The sequence below is a fragment of the Bactrocera oleae genome, chromosome 4 (genome assembly GCF_042242935.1).
Source record: "Bactrocera oleae isolate idBacOlea1 chromosome 4, idBacOlea1, whole genome shotgun sequence".
NCBI classification, from domain to species: domain Eukaryota; kingdom Metazoa; phylum Arthropoda; class Insecta; order Diptera; family Tephritidae; genus Bactrocera; species Bactrocera oleae.
The window spans coordinates 32,160,031-32,181,355 of record NC_091538.1 but is presented as its reverse complement, the minus strand read 5'-3'; the positions used below and the strand labels follow the sequence as shown (position 1 = coordinate 32,181,355).

At 36.9% G+C, this 21,325-nt stretch overlaps 1 protein-coding gene across 4 annotated transcripts in view; it reads right to left on the bottom strand.

The window, feature by feature from the left end:
* Window positions 1-21,325, bottom strand: part of LOC106625350 (oxysterol-binding protein-related protein 1) — a 342,202-nt gene that overhangs the window by 28,862 nt on the left and 292,015 nt on the right. The gene's annotated exons all lie outside the window — the stretch shown is intronic.

Here is a 21,325-nt window from a genome sequence, read left to right as displayed (position 1 = left end):
TGCCGGTCGAAAATTGGCTTGAAAATTTTGAGTTAAATGCTGATGCACATGGGCTAAACGAGAGGCAAAAATATGCTTAAGTGTGGTCAAAGATGACAAAAACAGCGGATTTGCTCTTGGAATCGGAGCTGGTATGTTCGTACGACGAATTGAAACCCGTGATGTTGACAGAGTTTCATCGAGAATTGGGAAGTGCGGGGGGACATGAGAAACTGGCAAATAGGAAAAAACTGCAAACAGAGAGTTTCCATGAATATATTTTACAAATGAACAAAATAGCCGCACTGGGCAATGCTGAAATCAAGTTTGTAATACGTTATGTAGTTAACGGATTGAGCATCAAAGCCGAATATAATTGCATAATGCATGCTTGTAAAACTTACGATGAACTCAAAGAGCGGTATGAAAATTTTGATGAATAAGAGCAAGAGAAAAAAGCAGTACTACAGTGGCGTCCAGCAAAATCATAACAACAATAAAAGGATGGCTCGTTGCTTCAATTGTGGATCGCCTGAACATATGAAGGAAGATTGTAAGGTTGAAACGAAGTGCTTCAAGTGTGATGCTGCAAGCCATATATCAACAAGTTGCCCGCAGTCAGTAAAATTGGTGCGAGTGGTTCAAGATTGCAAACGGCTCAAGAACATTATATTAAATGGTGTTGAAGTTGCGTGCCTGGTTGACACGGGTGCTGATGTTACGATTGTGAAGCATTCTGTGTACATGAAGCTAGTTGATGTTGTGTTAAGTCCATGTCGTTCTTTGTTGGGACTGGGCAAAACGGGCACTGTGCCGCTGGGAATATTTACGGGAGCTGTTCAAATAGACGATATGGAGACTGTGCAAAATTTCATCGTGGTGGCAGATGAAAAAATAGAAGATGATGCTCTACTGGGATATGACTTTCTCGCAAAGTTTCAATTTACACTGGATGCAAATGGGTTTAAGTTTTCGTCGTTGTCAGCTTGCCCGGAAATAGCTGACGTTAATCAGATAAGTATTCATGATTATGATTGTACTGTAAGTAATGTGAATGCTCCTCTCCAGGTTGCTCCCATGATACGGAATCTGATAGAGGAATATCGGCCAACCTCGCTACTTGTTGAGTCACCTGTGCAGCTGTCCCGGATGACAAAATTAAACCATTTCGCCATCAACCAAGTCGACATCCTCCAGTTGAAGCTGAAGCCGTTAAAAAACAAGTTGATGATTGGTTGAAAGAAGGAATCGTTCGACCATCTACCTCCAGCTTCGCCAGCAGAACCGTCGTAGTGAAGAAAAAAGACGCCACTTACAGAATTTGTATTGACTATCGCCAATTAAACAGCATGGTGCTGAAGGATTGCTTTCCTGTGCCGATAATAGAAGATGTACTCGAGAAGCTGCAATCCGCCAAGGTGTTTGTGTTATTGGACTTAGAGAACAGTTATTTTCACGTCCCAGTAGAAGAATCAAGTCGAAAATATACTGCGTTCATCACCAAAGAAGGCTTATATGAGTTCAATAGAACGCTATTCGGATTCTGCAATTCTTCTGCGGCGTTTATAAGATTCATAAACCACATATTTCAGGAGTTTGTATCACGGAACATTCTACAGCTTTACATGGATGATATTATAATATATGGCCAGACTAACAACGAATGTATTGAGAAACTCAAGTTGGTGTTATCTGAATCAGCTAAGTTCTGTTTACGTATAAAGTGGAAGAAATGTCATTTCCTTGTTAACAAAATCCACTTCCTAGGACATACAGTACAAGATGGAAAGATTTGGCCTGGCAAAGAAAAAACAATTGCCGTGAAACAGTTTGCTGTACCCAAGAAGTTCAATCTTTTTTGGGTCTAACGGGATTCTTCAAGAAGTTTGTGAAAAACTATGCCATTATTGCGCGACCTTTGACCAATCTGTTAAAAAGGATGCCATTTTCAAATTGGAGTCTAAAGAGTATGCAGCTATTGAGAATCTGAAGATTGCATTGTGTGAAGACCCCGTTTTAAGGATTTATTGTAGAGGTGCATCGACGGAGTTGCACACAGATACGTCGAAGGACGGGTTTGGTGCCACATTGTTACAAAATTTTGATGATTAAATGCACCCAATAATTTATTGGAGCAAAAAGACGAGCCCAAGTGAATCAGGACGAAACAGTTACATTTTGGAAGTAAAGGCTGCTTATCTAGCTATGCAGAAACTTCGCCATTATTTGCTTCGTGTACTGTTTAAGTTGGTTACTTTGGTATTTTTGGTCACAAGGTGGCATACTTTAAACGCATTATTCACGCAACGTTTTACCCCGATATAATCATTGTTGCTTGAATGCATAGTGGAAAGTGAAAGAATCAGATGGAATTGAAAATGGTGTTATATGGGTCGTTGTAGTCCGATTTCGCCCATTCTCGCACTATAATATATAAATATGAAAAGAACGTTATGCACCGAATTTAGTTAAAATCGGTTAAGCAGATCCCAAGATATGGGGCTTCACCTAAAAGAGGGTGGTGCCACGCCCACTTACTAATTTTGAACGCGGTTCCAATAAAGCCATCTCATACCATCCCAGAGATAAAATTTAAGGTCTCTGGCGTGTTTAGTGCTTGGTTTATCGTGCTTGTAGTATTTGTTAACAATACCGTTATAGGAGGAGTGGGGGTATTTTCACACCGTCAATAGAGGTGCTAAAAATATTTGCCCCCACTGATTTTCGTTATTATAGCTATAGCGGTTTAGGAGATATGCATATTAAACTTATTAGGGGCGGGACCACGCCCACTTTAAAAAAATGTTTAACTGCAGAGCTTAGTTATGGCTATTTATTTGTTTTTGATTAATGTCGTTTTGTGGGCGTGGCAGTCATCCGATTACGCCCATATGCAATACCAACCGTCTTACCGTACCAGGAAACATTTGTACCAAGTTTCATGAAGATATCTCAATTTTTACTCAAATTACAGCTTGCACGGACGGACGGACAGACGGACGGACGGACCGACAGTCACCCGGATTTCATCTCGTCTCTTCATCCTGATCATTTATATATCTATAACCCTATATCTTACTCGATTAGTTTTAGGTGATACAAACAACCGTTAGGTGAACAAAACTATTATACTCTGTAGCAAGAAGTTGCGAGAGTATATTAAAAAGGGAAATAATTGACTTATGAAAAGAAAATGTAAATAATGAGGGAAATAATATAAAAATATAATTAAAGTATCATTTAATAAAAACGGGTTATAAAAATAAAAAAAGGGTATATAAAAATATCTGATAAGATTTGAACTTAGGCAAAATATTTCACGTTGCAATAAGGAAGCGTGCTATACAAGCAGCACCACAGACTATATTTGAGCAATTTCGTACAATCTTCATTCGCATGTCCAAAAACTCAAACATTCGCGAGTTAATATCGTTTACACGATATGAGTAGAAAGAAATAAGCTTTTGAGCTGCACCGAAATTCGTGCTTTTTATTGATATTCTTAAGAATAACTAGTTTACATAAAACTTAGTGCTATTTATGCTATTGAGCTGTTTACTAACAGATAAAACTATTAGTTTCTATTGTTATATTTGGGTATGTTTATGTTATTGATAATGCATTTCTATTGTTATGTGTTCTTATCTCTAGTATTTATATTTTACAATGTGTGTTAGCTGACAGATATGTTAACATATGCTTATTTTGATTTTGTGTATTTATATCTAATAAGTGATATGCTATGTCACTTATATATAAGTATCTATGATATGTATGTATGTACATATGTATATGTGCGATATGTATGTGAAGTGTAGAGATCACATATTCTATGCAGATATGTATGCGGTGTGCGGCAATGTCGTTAACTTTCCTCCCTCTTAAAACGGAGCGTCCTCGCTACGCTGCTGCTACGAGTTGCTGTTGAAGACGGTTTATTTCGATTTCGTATAACTCGTCAATTTGCCTTTGTCTGTTAAGTGCTTTTCTATTTTCTATATGAAGTGCGTTAGTGACCTATGGTCTAATTATAGTTTTTAGTCTGTCTGGTAATTCAGTTTTTGTGTTTAAAAAAAGCGTGTATGGGCTGTTAGAAAATATGTTTTGTGACGATATTTCGACGGAGTTTTGATCTGACTGATTCACAATAATTTGATTTCTAAAAGAAAGGCCTGCTTTACTCGTTTGAGTTTTTGTGTTGGGGAGCTTTGTGCAGAATGTTGGGAGTCATCAGAATTTACAGTGTTGTTTATTTACTCGCGAGAAAGTGCATCAGCGACAAAGTTCTGATGTCCGGGTTTGTAAACGAGTTTTGCACCATATTCTTCAATGAAATATATCCATCTTTTTATTTTTGTATTGGGGTTTTTTTCTGATATGGAGAGGATTAATGATTGATGTACAGTGTAAATTATTAAATCTGCTATACCATACAAGTAATTACGTAGTTTCTGTAGTGACCACACAATTGCGAGCAATTCTTTCTCATTCGTGGAGTAATTCTGTTCTGTTTCGCTAAGCGTTCGTAAAATAAATGATATGGGTTTTTGGTTTTGAGATAATACGGCTCCTATAGCGTAATTGCTAGCATCTGCCGTTAATTCTAAGGGTTTGGTAAAATTTGGTTGAAAGAGTTCAACCTGGGCTTGTAGTTCTTCTTTTATTTTGTTCAATGCTTCTAGTGCACGTTCGTCTAAGCTGATTTTTACTTTTGCACATTGATTCTTGGATATGCCACCGTTCTCTCCTCTGAGGAACGTGGTAAGTGGCTTGACTATGGCTCCGAAATTCTATATGAATTTTCGATAATAACTCGCAAGGCCTAGAAAGGAGCTGAGTTCCTTAAGCCTTATGGGAATAGGAAAATCCTTAATGGTTTGTATTTTTGAAGGATCAACTCTAATCCTGTTATATTTAATTATATGACCTAAATATTCTACAGAGACCTGGAAAAAGTGAGATTTCTTGTTGGAGATCTTCATGTTGGCCTGTTGAAGCGCGTTTATTATTATGCGGATGTGCTCGATATGCTCTTCGGGAGAGGAAGAATAAATGAGAACGTCGTCTATACAAACGTAAGCGAACTTGCCGATATATGGTCTCAAAGTATCATCTACACATCTTTTAAAAATGATGGAGCATTTTTCAGGCCGAACGGCATACGAAAGAATTCGTATTTAGCTCCATTTACATTAAAGGCGGTTTTTCCCCTGTCAGATTCTTTAATAAGGATCTGATGGAAGCCAGACTCTAAATCTAAAGTTGTAAATACTTTTGCATTACCTAAATTATGTATGGTCATAGCCACATCAGCTATGGGGTATCTATCTGTAATAGTTTGAGCGTTTAGCTTTTGAAAGTCTACAACCATTCTGCGCTTAGGTTTCCCTTGTTCATCGGAACCCTTTTTAGCGACTGTCCAAATGGAAGAGTTGTACGGACTTTTGCTGGGTTGAATTATTTTATTTTCTAAAAGTTTGTTAATTTCTTTGTTAATGAAATCGCTATCTGACATAGGGTACGGATATTGCTTGATACAAATAGGATCTTCGGAGTTCGTCCTAATGGTAGCTTGTATCGCGGTAGTATATGTTTCACTATTAACCGTATAATTAATTTTTTGCAAAAATTCACTTTCTTTCTTGGCCCTATATTTGTAACTGAGCTTGTACTCGAAAAGGTTGATCTCTGCTTTAATCTTTTTAAGTCCCTGTTCACCCAGAAGCATATCAAATTCTTCTAATACATCTGTTTCAAAATATGTGAGATTATGCTCTAAAAATGTAATAATTATTTTTGATTTGGTTATAGAGTAACCATGAGGGGTTTTCACTTTTACTGGCTTAATTTTAATTGGCTTACCTATATTGCACTTTGTGCTAATATAATTGTTCGTTGCTCCGGTATCGATTAAGATGTTGATAAGTTTGCCTGTATCCCTGCAGTGGCGTTGCAAACACGGCAAATCGTTCATGTGCCTAAAAAAGCACTGCCTGTTTCGTATTTCGACACGTTGTACCTTCTGTGGTATGTTTGGAGAAGAAGGATTTCTTTCCCTTTTGTGTGGATCTCCGCAAAATGGGTTATTTGGAGGTAGTCCTTGTGTTTGGCGGTTATAGCTGTTTTGTTGTTTTGCGGGATGATTCCTGTTGTAATTTGTGGATCTCATGTACTGCTCTTATGAATCTACATCCATTAGTTGGTGTTGTTGCCGGGGTGCAGTTTGATTGTGTTGCACCTGCACGTTAGGTTTGTACCTTTGTGGTTCCTCGTGATGTCTTCTGCTTGTGTATTGATACTGCGATGTATTATGTTGTCTGTGCTGATTGTATTGTGGAACGTCGAATTGTGAGTTCCTATTGTCATGATATATCGTACTTGCGATAGCGTAAGCGGTTTCTAGGTCCTTTGGATTGTGGCTATAGAGGATGCCGCACGTTGTGGTTAGAGCAGCGATTTGTGCTCTCAGGCTTGCGATCTCCTGTGTTGTCATATCGGAGTTTATGTCCAAAGATACACGTGATGAATTGAATGCCGCTTGTCGTTTGCTTCGCGATTCCAGTATGATGTTATTCCGATTTTTCAGGAATTTTTATTTTTTTTGTTGAATTTTAAGCACTTTTCTCAAAATTCTTGTGCTGGAAGTCCTTCTTCCCGTGGAATTTTTCCTATCCTTTTCCTCAATGGATAGTGATGGCTAAAAGGTTCGGTTGCGCCCCCAGTTAATATCGTTTACACGATATGAGTAGAAAGAAATATACTTTTGAGCTGCACCGAAATGTGTGCTCTTTATTGATTTTCTAAAGACTAGCTAGTTTACATAAATCTTAGTGCTATTTCTACTATTGAGCTGTATCGACAGTTATCTGTTTACTATTAGATAAAACTATTAGTTCCTATTGTTATATTTTGGGTTATATGTACGATGTGTATGTGAAGTGTAGAGTTCACATATTGTATGCAGATATGTATGCGGTGTCGTTAACTCGCGCAAGTGACAAAAAAACGTAGACGCAGCATCATCGACCAATAATATTCAAGCAAACTCGCGGCATATTTTCTAAGTATTTCATATTACAACGACAACAAATTCATTCATAAGGAATGTGCGTCTGCTTTAAAGTAAAGTGAGTTTGTTTATAACTCTGCACCGCGCTATTTTTTCTGTGCGCCTGGTAAACCACATTTGGTTTTCGTATGGAATTCCTAGACAAAGTGAATGAATGAAATTGAATTTGACTGGTTTCAGTAGAACGAGAAAAATTTTAATTTTACAATTTGCTTGTTGCATGTTGCCCACCAGCTGCTTCCTCACGACAATGCTAAAAATCAAAAAATGAAGAATTTGTCTGAGGTTCCATTCAGAAAGGAGAATTGGCAACATGACCTATTAGCGATTTGAAATATTATTTTAATTTATTTCATATTATGCACTATAGGTATATGGCATTAAACTATAAAATTTATATATTTACAATTGCCATTTATATGAAATATTTAATTACTTCTATATATTCTAAGCACACTCTATATAGTCCCTTTATATATTATATTACAAGTATATTTACGTATTATCATTGTTTCATAGTTTCTCGATTTAGCCCATTTCATCTAAAAACGACGCTATGAAAATGCAGCCCATTCGGTAATCGCAATAATTCAAAAGAGCATAAGTCAACTTTCAATAGCAAACCATTGCAAAAAGGACAAACTAGACAACATAGCCGACCGACATTGTCGTAAAATTGTCTATTCAAACAAATTTTGTCAACTCCGCCAGATGAGCAAAATTCGTCGTCAATGTGTATGCGAGCTCATATGTACCTATATATTATATGTATGTTTGTCGACAAAGTCGTCATTTGGGTTTTTTACACAACACAATGTCCGCGCGAACTCGCCGTTATTTCGTTGGCTTGCCACGATTACTCTTTATATATTGTATTAATATGTTGCTTAATTGTATTGAAAAATACTAATGCATTAATAAGTTATATTCGTAATATAATAATAATAATCGTAAAACAATATATACCCATAAGTTCATACCCACAATCTTTTTTAAAATAAATTCGATACATAAAATATATATCTGAAATAATTATGTGGCAGTGCGCCCCTGACCCCTTCTTGCTTGTGATCGTTCAACTTGCTTCTCGCAAAAAGCAAAAAGTTTAGACAAAAGTCGTTGTTTGTGCGGGGCAAGAAGAAGCAAGCATCAGCGTACGTGTGATTGTGTGATTGTCACATTTGTGTAAATACGCATAAATAAGGGAATATTCCATAAACCCAAACATATGAACATATTTTTCTGAATATGTGCTCGCACAAAGCACAGCACACCAGTTTGCCATCGCTAAGTCTCGTCGTTACCATTGCCTGTAGCTCATATTCGCATGTTCGTTGCATACCCACATATAAGTATAACTTGATTTTATAAATTTTGCGGTAAAATTAACTAATCACTTATTGCTTAACTACTCACTAGAAGTAGAAGTATTGTTATTTAAAATAATTTTGAAGCCTCTATAAAGCATATACAAGATCCTGTTCTGCAATGTCTTTGGACGAGCTAAGACAACCAAGAAAAATATTACGCGCATTAAAAATACCGTCGACGCCAGCTTGCGACCAGGTGGAAAGGTTCTTTCAGCTGCGGAATACAAATGCCGTTTGGGCATCCTGGAGTCTTATTTTAAGCAGATTCCCTCAATTCAAACTGACATCGAAAGATTGGATGCCGATGATGTAGGACGTGCTGACCTGGAAGAACTTTACATCACAACTAAATTGATTATCCAATCGCAACTGGCAGAAGATAACAACGTTTCACTTTCAGACACAACTTGCGTGGTACAATCAAGTTCAAAATTTCACCACTTAAGCTTCCTACGTTTGATGGCAAGTATTCGAATTATCAAAATTGTATCACCTCGTTCAAGCAAATAATTGATCGTGAATTCAATTTAACTAATATTGAAAAATTCAACCATTTGCGAAATTGTCTCCAAGGTCAAGCCTTAGAAACTGTAAATGCATTTCAAGTGACAAATGAAAACTACCCGAAGGCGTTAGAACGGTTGAAGGTACGGTATGATAACAAAACACTAATTTTTTTGGAAGGAATAAATTCGTTATTTGATTTACCAGCAGTTATGAAACCAAATGACATTCAGCTAAGAAGTTTAATTGATAAAGCTTCAGCTATTTATGGTTCCTTGACATCGAGAGGTACCGACAGCCAAATATCGCAAGCTATGCTTATTCATTTAATTTAGCAAAAGTCTGATGAACAGACCAACAAAAAGTGGAAGGAGTCGCTAGATTTCAGAACGCTCCCATCATGGGAGAATTGCATCACAGTTTTGGAAAGACACTGCCAATACCTGGAATCATTGGATAACAAGCATGTTAGTACGTCCTCAACTTAACGTGCTAACAAATACTCCTCTTCGAAATCAAGGAATCAACCAAGAGGCTATACATTTTCCTGCTCCAATATATCGTGTAACTTCTGTTCCAGTAACAACCATCAGGTTTTTAATTGCGAACGCTTTAAGTCACTGAACATTACTCAACGTTTCGAACATGAAAAGAAAATTGGACTTTGCATCAATTGCTTATCAAAGGTACATCGAGTAGCCAATTGTCCATCATCACACAGGTGCAAGGTTTGTGCACGACAACACCACAGTTTACTCCACCGCGGTTCTACTCCAGTCCAACAAACACCTACTCAGGTATTTACAACACAAGAGGCAGTTGCGCATACACACAGGAATAATTCATTGTTGGATAACGTCATCCTTGCAACAGCAAAAATTTTCGTTCGTGATGCATCGGGGAGCTACAGATTGGGTACAGCACTGCTAGATTCCTGTTCACAGGTAAATTTTATCACAGATGATTTTTCGCAAAAGTTGCTTCTGCCAAGAAGTAAGCAAAACATACAGATTCAAAGCATCGGTTCATCGTCAACAAATATTAAATTCAAAACCTCAACTAATATCAAGTCGAAAGTCACTGGTTTCGAACTTCCATTGACTTTTTGCATTACATCGCACATCGCTTATCAACCAGATCCTGAAGTCAATATTTCAACATGGAATATTCCACACAATATAACGCTCGCCAATGATGAATTTTATATACTAAAGAAAATCGACATGTTGCTGGGTACAGAAAAGTTCTTCAGTCTTCTATCTGTAGGACAAATCAATCTTGAATCTAATTTACCATTCATGCAAAAAAACACTCTTAGGCTGGATTGTTTCGGGACGCTATAAGACGGGCAGTAACAACATATCCAACCCATCTTGTTTATTTTTAGCCAATGAATCTTTAGATGCCAAATTGGAAAAGTTGTGGAAATTGGAAGAAATCACTACCATACCAGAGCCTTGGACTCGTGAACAACAGAGTTGCGATCACATATACAATTCAACTGTGTCAAGAAGACCTTGCGGCAGAATAGCTGTCAAATTACCTTTCAAGGATGATCCGACATGTTTGGGCGAGTCATATCACCACAATTGAAAGCACACTACGTTGAATTTATGAGCGACTACGAGAGTTTGGGTCATATGAGCGTTGTAAAAAATCCAAATCTTAGCGAACCGCATTATTATATACCACATCATTGTGTGCTAAAGCCAACAAGTACAACAGCAAAGCTTCGAGTTGTATTTGACGCTTTCTGTCAAACCACATCCCAAAAATCATTGAACGATATTCAGATGGTTGGCCCTACAATTCAATGCGAACTTTTTCTTCTTCTTATTCGTTTTCGATTCCACAAGTTTACACTCACTGCCGACATAGTCAAGATGTATCGCCAAGTATTAATGCACGAAGATGATCGAAAGTTCCAGTATATTCTGTGGAGAAGTTCACCAACTGAAGATATTCGCACGTATCAACTAAATACTGTAACGTATGGAATGGCTGCTGCACCTTGCTATACGGAGTTTGTTCTATCTAGCTGAGCAGCATTCAGAACAATTGACAATTGGCGCAAAAATCGTGAAGTCACCATTCTACGTAGACGACCTACTCTTTGGTGCTGATACTCTAACCGAACTTGCACAGATAAAGCAAGAAGTAATACAACTGTTAGAATTAGGACAGTTTAAATTAACAAAGTGGCATTCCAATTATCATCAATTCAGAGAAGACGACTCTATAAAGGATCTAAACGTAGATACATCCATCACTAGTACACTTGGACTAAAATGGAACCAAAATCTTGATTGTTTTATTTTTTCATTTGAAGCAAAACTAGCACTGACTGGTCGACTTACAAAACGTTCCATCCTTTCTGTTGCATCATCACTTTACGACCCACTTGGACCTTTAGTTCCTGTTATTATAACATCAAAAATTTTGTTGCAAGAAATATGGCTACTAAAGTTGGATTGGGATGAATCTGTGCCACAGAACATCGAATTTGCTTGGAAAAAATTTCTTAACTGCTTATCGGATCTTTCACAAATTAACGCATCGATTCGTGCATATGGCTGCGCAATATATACTCGCGTTCTCAACAAATGTGGCACTACTACTACCATTCGCCTACTCACTGCGAAGTCCAGAGTGGCACCCACCAAAAAACAATCGTTACCCAAATTAGAACTTTGCGGCGCTCTTTTTCTTGCTCGTCTTTTAGCAAAAATTAAACCAACAATTTCTAACAAATCTTTTAACATTTTTCTTTGGACAGACTCACAAATAGTATTACATTGCCTTAAGATGCATTCTGCAACACTTTCGACTTTTGTTGGTAATCGAATTTCGGAAATTCAAGATTTAACCAAAGGCGCCCATTGGAGACATGTACCAACACATTGTAACCCGGCGGATGTTGCCTCTAGAGGATGCACTGTAAAGGAACTTGTTAATTCAATATGGTACACCGGACCAAAGTTTCTATACGAAAACTCAGATAAATGGCCAAAGAAGAGCTGCGATGATATCGACATGGAAGTTGTCGATAGCTAGAAACGAAAATCAGCATTCAATACAATTGTTAGCACAAATTACATTTTGGAAATTGTGAATGAGCGGAGTAACTACACTAGCAGCCTTCGATTAAGATTAATAGCTTGGATGTTTCGCTTCATCAATAAATTTCGACATGGAGCTAATCTTAATGACTCATTAACACTTTTACCACAAGAGTTACATCACGCCTTTCTTTGCATAATTTGGAATATTCAACACATACATTTCGCTAATGAAATTCATCTTTTACAGAAAGAGTTTACGATAAATAGCCCGTTACGTTATTACAATGTTGGAGGTCGATTGGAATCAGCAGATATTCCAGAAGGAAGGAAACGCCCAATGCTGTTGCCAAACAAATGCGAATTTGTTGTGCATTACGTTCGTCATTTACATCGGAAACACTACCATGCAGGACCAAAGGCACTCGTAGCACTGATAAGACTTCAGATTTGGATAGTCAATGCGCGCGATTTAGCAAGACGTATCGTCAGATCGTGCACACATTGTATACGCTACAAGCCAAAGCTGATGAGCCAAGTAATGGGACAGTTACCTGTCGAGCGTTTAACTCCATCTCGTCCTTTTGCGCGATGCGGTATTGATTTCTGCGGACCAGTCAACGTATATTTGCGTATTCAAGTCTAAACACCTTATAAAGCGTACATTGGGATCTTCGTTTGTCTAGCGACAAAGGCGGTTCACATCGAACTAGTATAGGATCTATCCACGGACGCTTTCTTAGCGTCATTGAAGCGCATGATTGGAAGAAGAGGTCTACCCTCTGGCATCTTTTGCGATAACGCAACAAATTTTGTGGATGCTTGCAACAAACTAGCTGAATTAAAGTAATTTTTATTTAAAACCGAAAACAATTGTAAAATATTGTGCTAATGAATTTGTAAATTCCAATTTTATTCCTCCAAGAGCACCTCATTTCGGCGGTATTTCGGAGGCAGCAGTCAAATCGGCTAAGGGTCACCTCAACCGCACCATCAAAAATGCAAGACTCACAGATGAGGAACTAACAACAGTCCTGGTTGAGATAGAAGCTGTATTAAATTCTCGTCCAATAACACCAATGTCATCGGATCCAAATGATTATGAAGTATTAACTCCGGGGCATTTTATTATTGGTAGTACACTTAGGGCACTCCCAGAGCGGAGATTGTCAGCTAACATCAGCAACGTACCACGATGGTATCAGGTGACAAGCATTAAACAGATGTTTTGGAACAGGTGGTCAAATGAATACATAAACGAACTTCAAGTACGATACGGTTTACGGAGCGACCAAACATCAGCAACAACTCAATGGTTATCATCCATGAAGACAACTTACCACCACAAAAATCGCATATTGGAAGAGTTATAAACTGTATTCCAGGAAAGAACTCTAAAGTGCGTGTGGTAGACATTCGAACAACGAAGGGAATCATTCGGCGACCAATTCACAAGCTAGTCCTACTACCTGTTTGAAATGCGTTTCAATGGGGTCGGGATGTTGGGTCACCGATTGAGAACCAATGCATTATACGGTCATATGTTCTATATATTTTTGCTATTTCTTGCTCTTTACTTATTTGCCTAATATTCAAGGGCAAGCTTTCGAAGTCAGTCACCTCAATGCAGTTAATAATTGTATTTGCATTGTGTACATACTTACTTATTTATTGCTTGCTTGCGCTTGCTTTGTACACTTATGCTACCGCTATGTTTTCGTCCACGCAATTATATGAATATTTGTTTGTGCACATTAGCTAGTCCCATTTAACATGTACTAAGCTTAATATGAAAGCAGCCTCTTGCAATGCTGCGTTCCCATTTTTATACCCTGAACAGGGTATATTAATTTTGCCACGAAGTTTGTAACATCCAAAAGTAAACGGCGGAGACCATATAAGTATATATATAAATGATCACCGTGACGAGCTGAGTTGATTTAGCCATCTCTGTCTGTCCGTCCGTCCGTCTGTATATACGCGAACTAGTCCCTCAGTTTTTGAGATATCGATCTGAAATTTTGAACAAGTCTTTTCCTTACCAAGAAGCTGCTCATTTGTCGGAACGGCCGATATCGGACCACTATAGCATATATCTGCCATACAAACTGAACAATCGGCATCAAGTGCTTGTATGGAAAACTCTTTCATTTGACGAGAAATCTTCACTAAATTAGGCACGTATCATTATTTAAGGCATTAATGAAATCTCCGAAGAAATTGTAAAGATCGGATGACTATATCATATAGTTGCCATACAAACTGAACAATCGGAATCTAGTGCTTGTATGGGAAACTCTTTCATTTGACTAGGTATCTTCACAAAATTTGGCACGGATTATTATTTAAGGTAACAATTTAATATCTTAAGAAATTATTCAGATCGGATGACTATGACATGTAGCTACCATATTAACTTAACGATCGGAGAAAAGTGCTTGCATGAAACAATTTTTTATTTGACGAGGTATCGTCACGAAATTAGACAAGAGTTCTTGCTTAAGGCAACAAATTATTCTGCGCAGAAATTGGTCAGATCAGATCACTATATCATATAGCTGCCATACAAATTGAACGTTCGGAATCAAGTTCATGTGTGGGGCCTTTGTATTTGTGAATGGTATTATAGCTTCGGTGCAACCGAAGTTAACGTTTTTTCTAGTTTTTATATTTCTCTTTTGTTAACAACTACATTATATACGAAGGAGCAATAGAGTAAAGTATGTACTTGGGTTATTCTCCTTTTATGAATTGTTTTTAAATAACTTACATACTTATGTATATATGCACTAATAGAAACGAAACTATGTACTTAGCGGAAATTATGTATTGAACGGTATTGCAATATTGCTTAGAATATTATTTAAGGAGAAGAATTTTGCAAATAAAGTTAGTGTAATAACTGACCACAATCGGCCCTTTGTATTTTATCGCTGTTACAACTTCGCTTAAATATTTCGCTTTTTCGATATTTGCGTGGCTACAAAAAAAGCTTTGTAGCCCTACAATATGCTTAGACTCCAATTAATAAATAAAAAAATTAAATAACATTTAAGTTTCATGAGTTTTAGGATTCGAACGTATAGGCTCGTATACGAATTGAGCTTAACGCCTTCACGCTTACGACGTCAGCCACCTCAAAAGTGGAACCGCGGCCGCTTAGCCACCGTTTTATTGTTATCCTTTGCTCAATAAGCCATTGCGCACGCAACGCACACACATAAGTTCGACAAATAGCCTATTAAATGTTTATTTTATTATAAAATCTGGGGTTTTTACCGGTAATACAGCTTTTTAATACAGAAGGTTTTGATGATTATAAATTTTGTCATTTCTTAGAAATTGAAAACATAAATCAAAATAGGTATTTATAGCATTTCGCACATTGTGTGGTGTAGTTTTCTTTTTCGAAGTTATATTTTTCGATGTTCCCTCATCTGGAGTTACAAATTAGTACTCAAAAAGATTGCATTTAACATTTGCTCCTTTTCTATTCATTAACATTCTTTGCTAAACTGGGAATTACGATGAGGGAAAATCGAAAACGAGCAAGTTCGAAAATAAAATTTCACCACCCTATCAGGCGACGCAATGAATTACACCCCTATAAGCAAAATATATATATTTTGGTATGCGCATGAACAAAAATGAAAGTAATAAAAAGGGAAATAATTCACTTATGAAAAGAAAATGTAAATAATGAGGGAAATAATATGAAAATATAATTAAAATATCATCATATGTGAATATTCTTGAAATTGCCTTCCTTCATTCATGTCCAAACATATTTGCATATATATACACATATGTACATATGTACGTATCCCTCAATATGTCTTTCGCAAAAACTCAAACATTCGCGCAAGTAACAAACAATACATAGACGCAGCATCATCGACCAATAGTCAACTCGCGGCATATTTTCTAAGTACTTTATATTACAACGACAGCAAATTCATTCATAAGGAATGTGCGTCTGCTTTAAAACCACATTTGGTTTTCGTATGGAATTCCTAGATAAAGTGCGTTAAGTGAATGAATGAAATTGAATTTGAATGGTTTCAGTAGAACGAGAAAAATTTTAATTTTACCACAGCAAATCCTACCTATCCGCCCGCGTTTGCATGTTGCCCACAAGCTGCTTCCTCACGACAGTACTAAAAATCAAAAATTAAAGAGTTTGTCTGATGTTCCATTCAGAAAGGAGTATTGGCAAATTATCTTATTAGCGATTTGAAATAGAATTTTAATTTATTTCATATTATGCACTATATATGGCATTAAATTATTAAATTTATATATTTAAATAGCCATTTATATGAAATCTTAAATTACTTCTATATATCCTAAGCACACTCCATATAGTACTTTTATATATTTACTTATTATCATTGTTTCATAGTTTCTCGGTTTAGCCCATTTTATCTAAAAACGACGCTATGAAAATGCAGTGCAATAGGTAAGCGTAGTATATCAAAAGAGCATAAGTCAATTTTCAACAGCAAACCACTGCAAAAAGGACAAACGAGACAACATAGCCGACCGATATTGTCGTAAAGTTGTCGATTCAAACAAATTTTGTCAACTCCGCCATAATAAGGGAATATTCCATAAACCTAAACATATGAACATATTTGCCTGAAAAATTTTAATTATCTCAGGAAGTAATATATGCTATTAAAGCAATTGAATTGAGATATGCTAAGATTCCAATTAATAAAATAAAAAATTAAATTAAAATTGAAGTTGCATAAGTTTTAGGATTCGATCTTATATGATCGTATTCGGCTTGAGCTAAACTCCTTCACGCTTATGATCTCAGCCACCTCAAAAGTGAAAACGGGGCCGCTTAGCCACCATTTTATTGTTATCCTTTGCTCAATAAGCAATTGCTCACCCAACGCTCATACATGAGTTGGAAAAATTGCATATTAAATGTTTATCTTATTATGAATTCTGGGGATTTGACAGGTAATAAGGCTTTTTTTAATTCAGAAGGCTTTTCATAATTATAAATTTTTGTCATATTATAGAAACTGAAAACATAAATAGGTATGCACAACGTTTTTCATTAGGAATATTCGTTGTGTCTATTTATAGCATTTCGCACATTGCGTGGTGTATTTTTTTTTCGAAGTTATATATTTTTCGATGTTCTCTCATCTGGAATTACAAATTAGTAGACAAAAAGATTTGATTTAACATTTGCGCCTTTTCTAATAATTAACATTCTCTGCTAATTCCTAGCCAGACTAACACAGGTGAAGAGATGCAACAAAAAACGGTCGCGAAAATTTCAGAATCACTACTTTTTTGGTAATAAATCTGAAGTCGAAGAAAAGGCCAGAAGATTGCAAATGGTTTATTCTACTACAAGTTTAGAAGACAATTTAGAAGACAAATTTTCAGAAGAATGTACTTATGTAGTTTCGTGCTCACTGCTGTGTAAAAAACCCGAAGGTCTTCAAACCATTTATCCAAACGTTGATATTGCTCTTCGTATGTGTGCGTGTACTCCCACCAGTAGCTAAAAATTATTTACGCACAACAATGACAGAGCAAAGGTTGAACCAGAGAACTTAAATGAACGAGAAGGTGCAAATTGAATTTTGTATGATGCTCGATTGGTTGGCTGAAAAATTGAGATCAAGGAGTTCACCATTTTCTGTAATATTTGCTGTTATTTAACAGAAATGAAAATTTATAACAACGTTCTCTGACAAAATACGTATCTCCCAACGTAAAGAGAAAAATTAAATACCTCAAACAAAAAATACAAATGCCACTTCACATATGCATGATTATTTTTTGCCATATAAACGATTTTAATGATGAAAAATTGATAAAATATGATTTTTTTGCACAAATGTTACATTGATAAAATGTGAAAGATTATGCAAAAAATAATATATTACTATTTTCATAATTTTCTAATTTCAATTGTTACAGAATTAATAATTTATATATGTACATATGTACATCAATATGTTATATTATATAATATAATAATATATTATCAATTATCAATAAATACATGTGAGCGCACTGCTCTATATGTAAGTATGTATGTACAAATATGCGTATGACCGCGCAAAATAAGTAAAGTACAAAAACAACAATTGTCTCAAATAGCATCAGCACCAGAAATCAATATGGCAGCCAAATTTACAAATCCTAAATTTGTAGTAAATCACACACCAACAACATTTTCATTCATGAACGCTGGCGCACAATCAATAAGCTAAGTCGTTTCATTCATAAAAGCAAACGCCTTACACATCTCCCCGAGCATGCGTGTGCCTACAAGCGTCTTTTCGCGACGATGGCAAAAGCTAGAAATCATAAATTGAACATCTTTCTGATGTTCCCTCTAGAAGGGAAAATTGACGACCCTGCAAACACAGAAAACAATGACAAAAGTGGCAACAAAGCTTTTGTCGATTTAAAATATTTCACAATTCTAAAATATTTTTCCGTGGCTGGCAAAAATTTTCGTCAATATGTATGCATGTTCATATAAAAACATACATACCTACAATGATTTGTAGGCAAAGCTGTTAGAGCGGCAAGGGAAGCGATGACAATCGGCGAGCGTTCGTTTATTTTTCGGCACATTTCGGAATTTCTACCAACAACACAACGTTGTGACGCTTTTTCGTCGCGTCAGTCCTTCGACAGATTGACTCTTTGACATAAAAGCAAAAAACGTCTCAACGGAGATTTCACATGAAGAATTGAGTGTACATATATACATACAAATGTGCAAACGACATAATATATGTAAGCACATATTTACGTACATAATTACTTTTGCACATGCATTTGAAAAGAAAAATTGAAGCATGAATGTGAAATGCCGACGGCAAAACACAATTCTGTACTTTTGTGACTCCATAATGGTGTCATATTTTTAAATTATTATTAATAACTCACAATAAAGTAAAAATGAATTAACATAAAATAATTTAAAAATAATAATAAATAATAGTTCAATAAAAGGGAATAATTTCAATTGGCATATCAATATTCCAATTTTTCTTACATATTATATTATCTTCAATATTCGTCGGTTGGTTATATTAAGAGAGCGTATGTTTACAGATTCACCGCTGTTATAAAAGCGAGAAATGTTATTTGTTTCTCGTGCATGTGTGGTGAACTCCTTGATAAATTCCTACAAATTGTTCGCTGTCTAACCTGCACCTTCTCGTTCATTTAAGTTCTCTGTCTTAACAACAACTGGTGTTGCCAGAGGAAATGGGCAGGTCAGCCAGTTTTTAGCCAAATTGTCAGCCGAATATTTTTCAAAGTGGTATAAGTTCACTTCGAAGGTGCAAAGTACTATTAGTTCCCATATAAGTTGCTTTACAAAGAACCTTTTGAGAGAATGTTTGGAGTAAAAATGCAAAATAAATCCAGCGACAAACTACTTGTATTGGAACTTTTGGAGAATGAAATGTTTGAAGAATTTGACAAAGAGAATCAGATAGTGCGACAGACGGCTAAGAATCAAATACAAAAGCCTCAAGATATTTATAAACAAAAAAGGATGACAAAGAGTAACAAAAGCAAAACGCAGAGGCAGATATGAAAGGCTGTCCAAGAAGAAGGACCCAACAAAACGTATACGATGACTTATCTTCTGGGACAGGCGATGTTGAGCAGGATGATCGAGTGTAAACAGTAATGGTGATGACAGCGTGATGGTACAGGTGACAAAGCTGCAGGCAACTATTGATAGGACCAGGAGTGCAGTTGGCAAGAGTGATCAAGCAGTGAGTTTAGTCGAAATTAGGAGTCGAAGTTAAGAGTCGCAGAGTAGTCGTAGTATTGAGAAAGCGGATAAGCGGAAATAAGAGTTGCGTTGCATAAATCAATCGGAGTTTGTTAAAAGAAAACCGATCATTGTCAAGTTAACTTATTTGTATCATTTTAAATAACCACCAACTATGTTCATTAAACAAGTATCAATAAACAATTACCAAACATTTAAATAAACATTACATACATGTTTTCAGTAAGCAAAATCTGAACTCTAAAGAAAATAATGGAATTTTGCAATGAAGTTGGCGACAATTTTTATATAAACACTTAATGCATTACTAAGTTCGAGTGTAGCCGAAGATTTTATATTCTTACAATTTGAAAAGCTTAACGGAAATGAAATATGTTCAGGTTTTGCAAAATATTGTGCATTCACTCTAATAGTAGAGCCGCAATACAGGCCGTGCGCTCGCTGACAGTACGTTCGAAGTCAGTTAAGCCGTGTATGACCGTATATTTTGCGGTGCAGTGCACAAGATACTCGTATATTCCGTTACTACTGACACCCTTGATATACTTGTATTGTATAAACTCAACCAAAGAGACTAAATTGAAAATATAAGTTGTATGAGGAAACATCATATATGTAGATGATCGGTAATCATTGTTTAAGAGATACGAGTATTTAAACTCCAACCCTTTGGAATTATTCCACTCACCACTCACTCTTCAATAACGTGTCGCAACTATGAAATAAAAATTAAATAATCGATATTTTGCATCAACTTAATCGAACAATCAAAGTGAATAAAATGTGTATAAAAATGACTTATATTATACGAAGAAAAAATGGAACTGTCCGGCTCAGGTCTGCTGATGCACGATACGCGGCGGGAATCTTCACGTTGACGAGGTGTGCGCTTCGAATTTGATACGCAAAAAGAGGTCGGCCGCTTCCAGTAATTTGGTTTTGTTGATGGTTGGTGGGGTGATCGGCCGGTCTGTTGGATATCCTGGGTGGTAGTGTCGTTGTGTGAGGTGTATGTTGCGTGGGTTGAAGTGGTGAATGTTGCGAGAGGTGATGTGGTGAATGTTGCTGTTGTAGATTGTGTTAGTTGATGTGGGAGGTTTGTTGGTGTGTACGTTTTCGGGACGATGTAGGCTCATTTAGCCATCCCGGCCCCCCTAGGCGAATATTAGCCCAACAGACGCTGAAGTTGTTGCAGCGTGTAGATGACGCTGCTCAGCCCAGTGGCACGGCGGGGTGGTGACCGAAGCTGGCTACGGTGCGTAATTGCTTCGTTGCGTGGGCGCCAGGAACGCGGGGCGAGGTCGTGCTGATGCGTGTCTGGGGAGTCGCCTGACTACGCCGCGGCGGTGGGAGGCAGTTACTCGACCACTGTCGCGCCTCGCGGTACGATTAAGGAGTGTGTAATGTTGCTCACCGCACATCTGACAAAGGCCCTTGACTCACATGCGGTTGTTGCATGGGTGTGACAATTCAGGCAGTGGCCATGTGCCTGGGCGATTTACTGTCGTTTGACTGGTAGCATACCTTTAAATATGCCGCAATGTTGCAA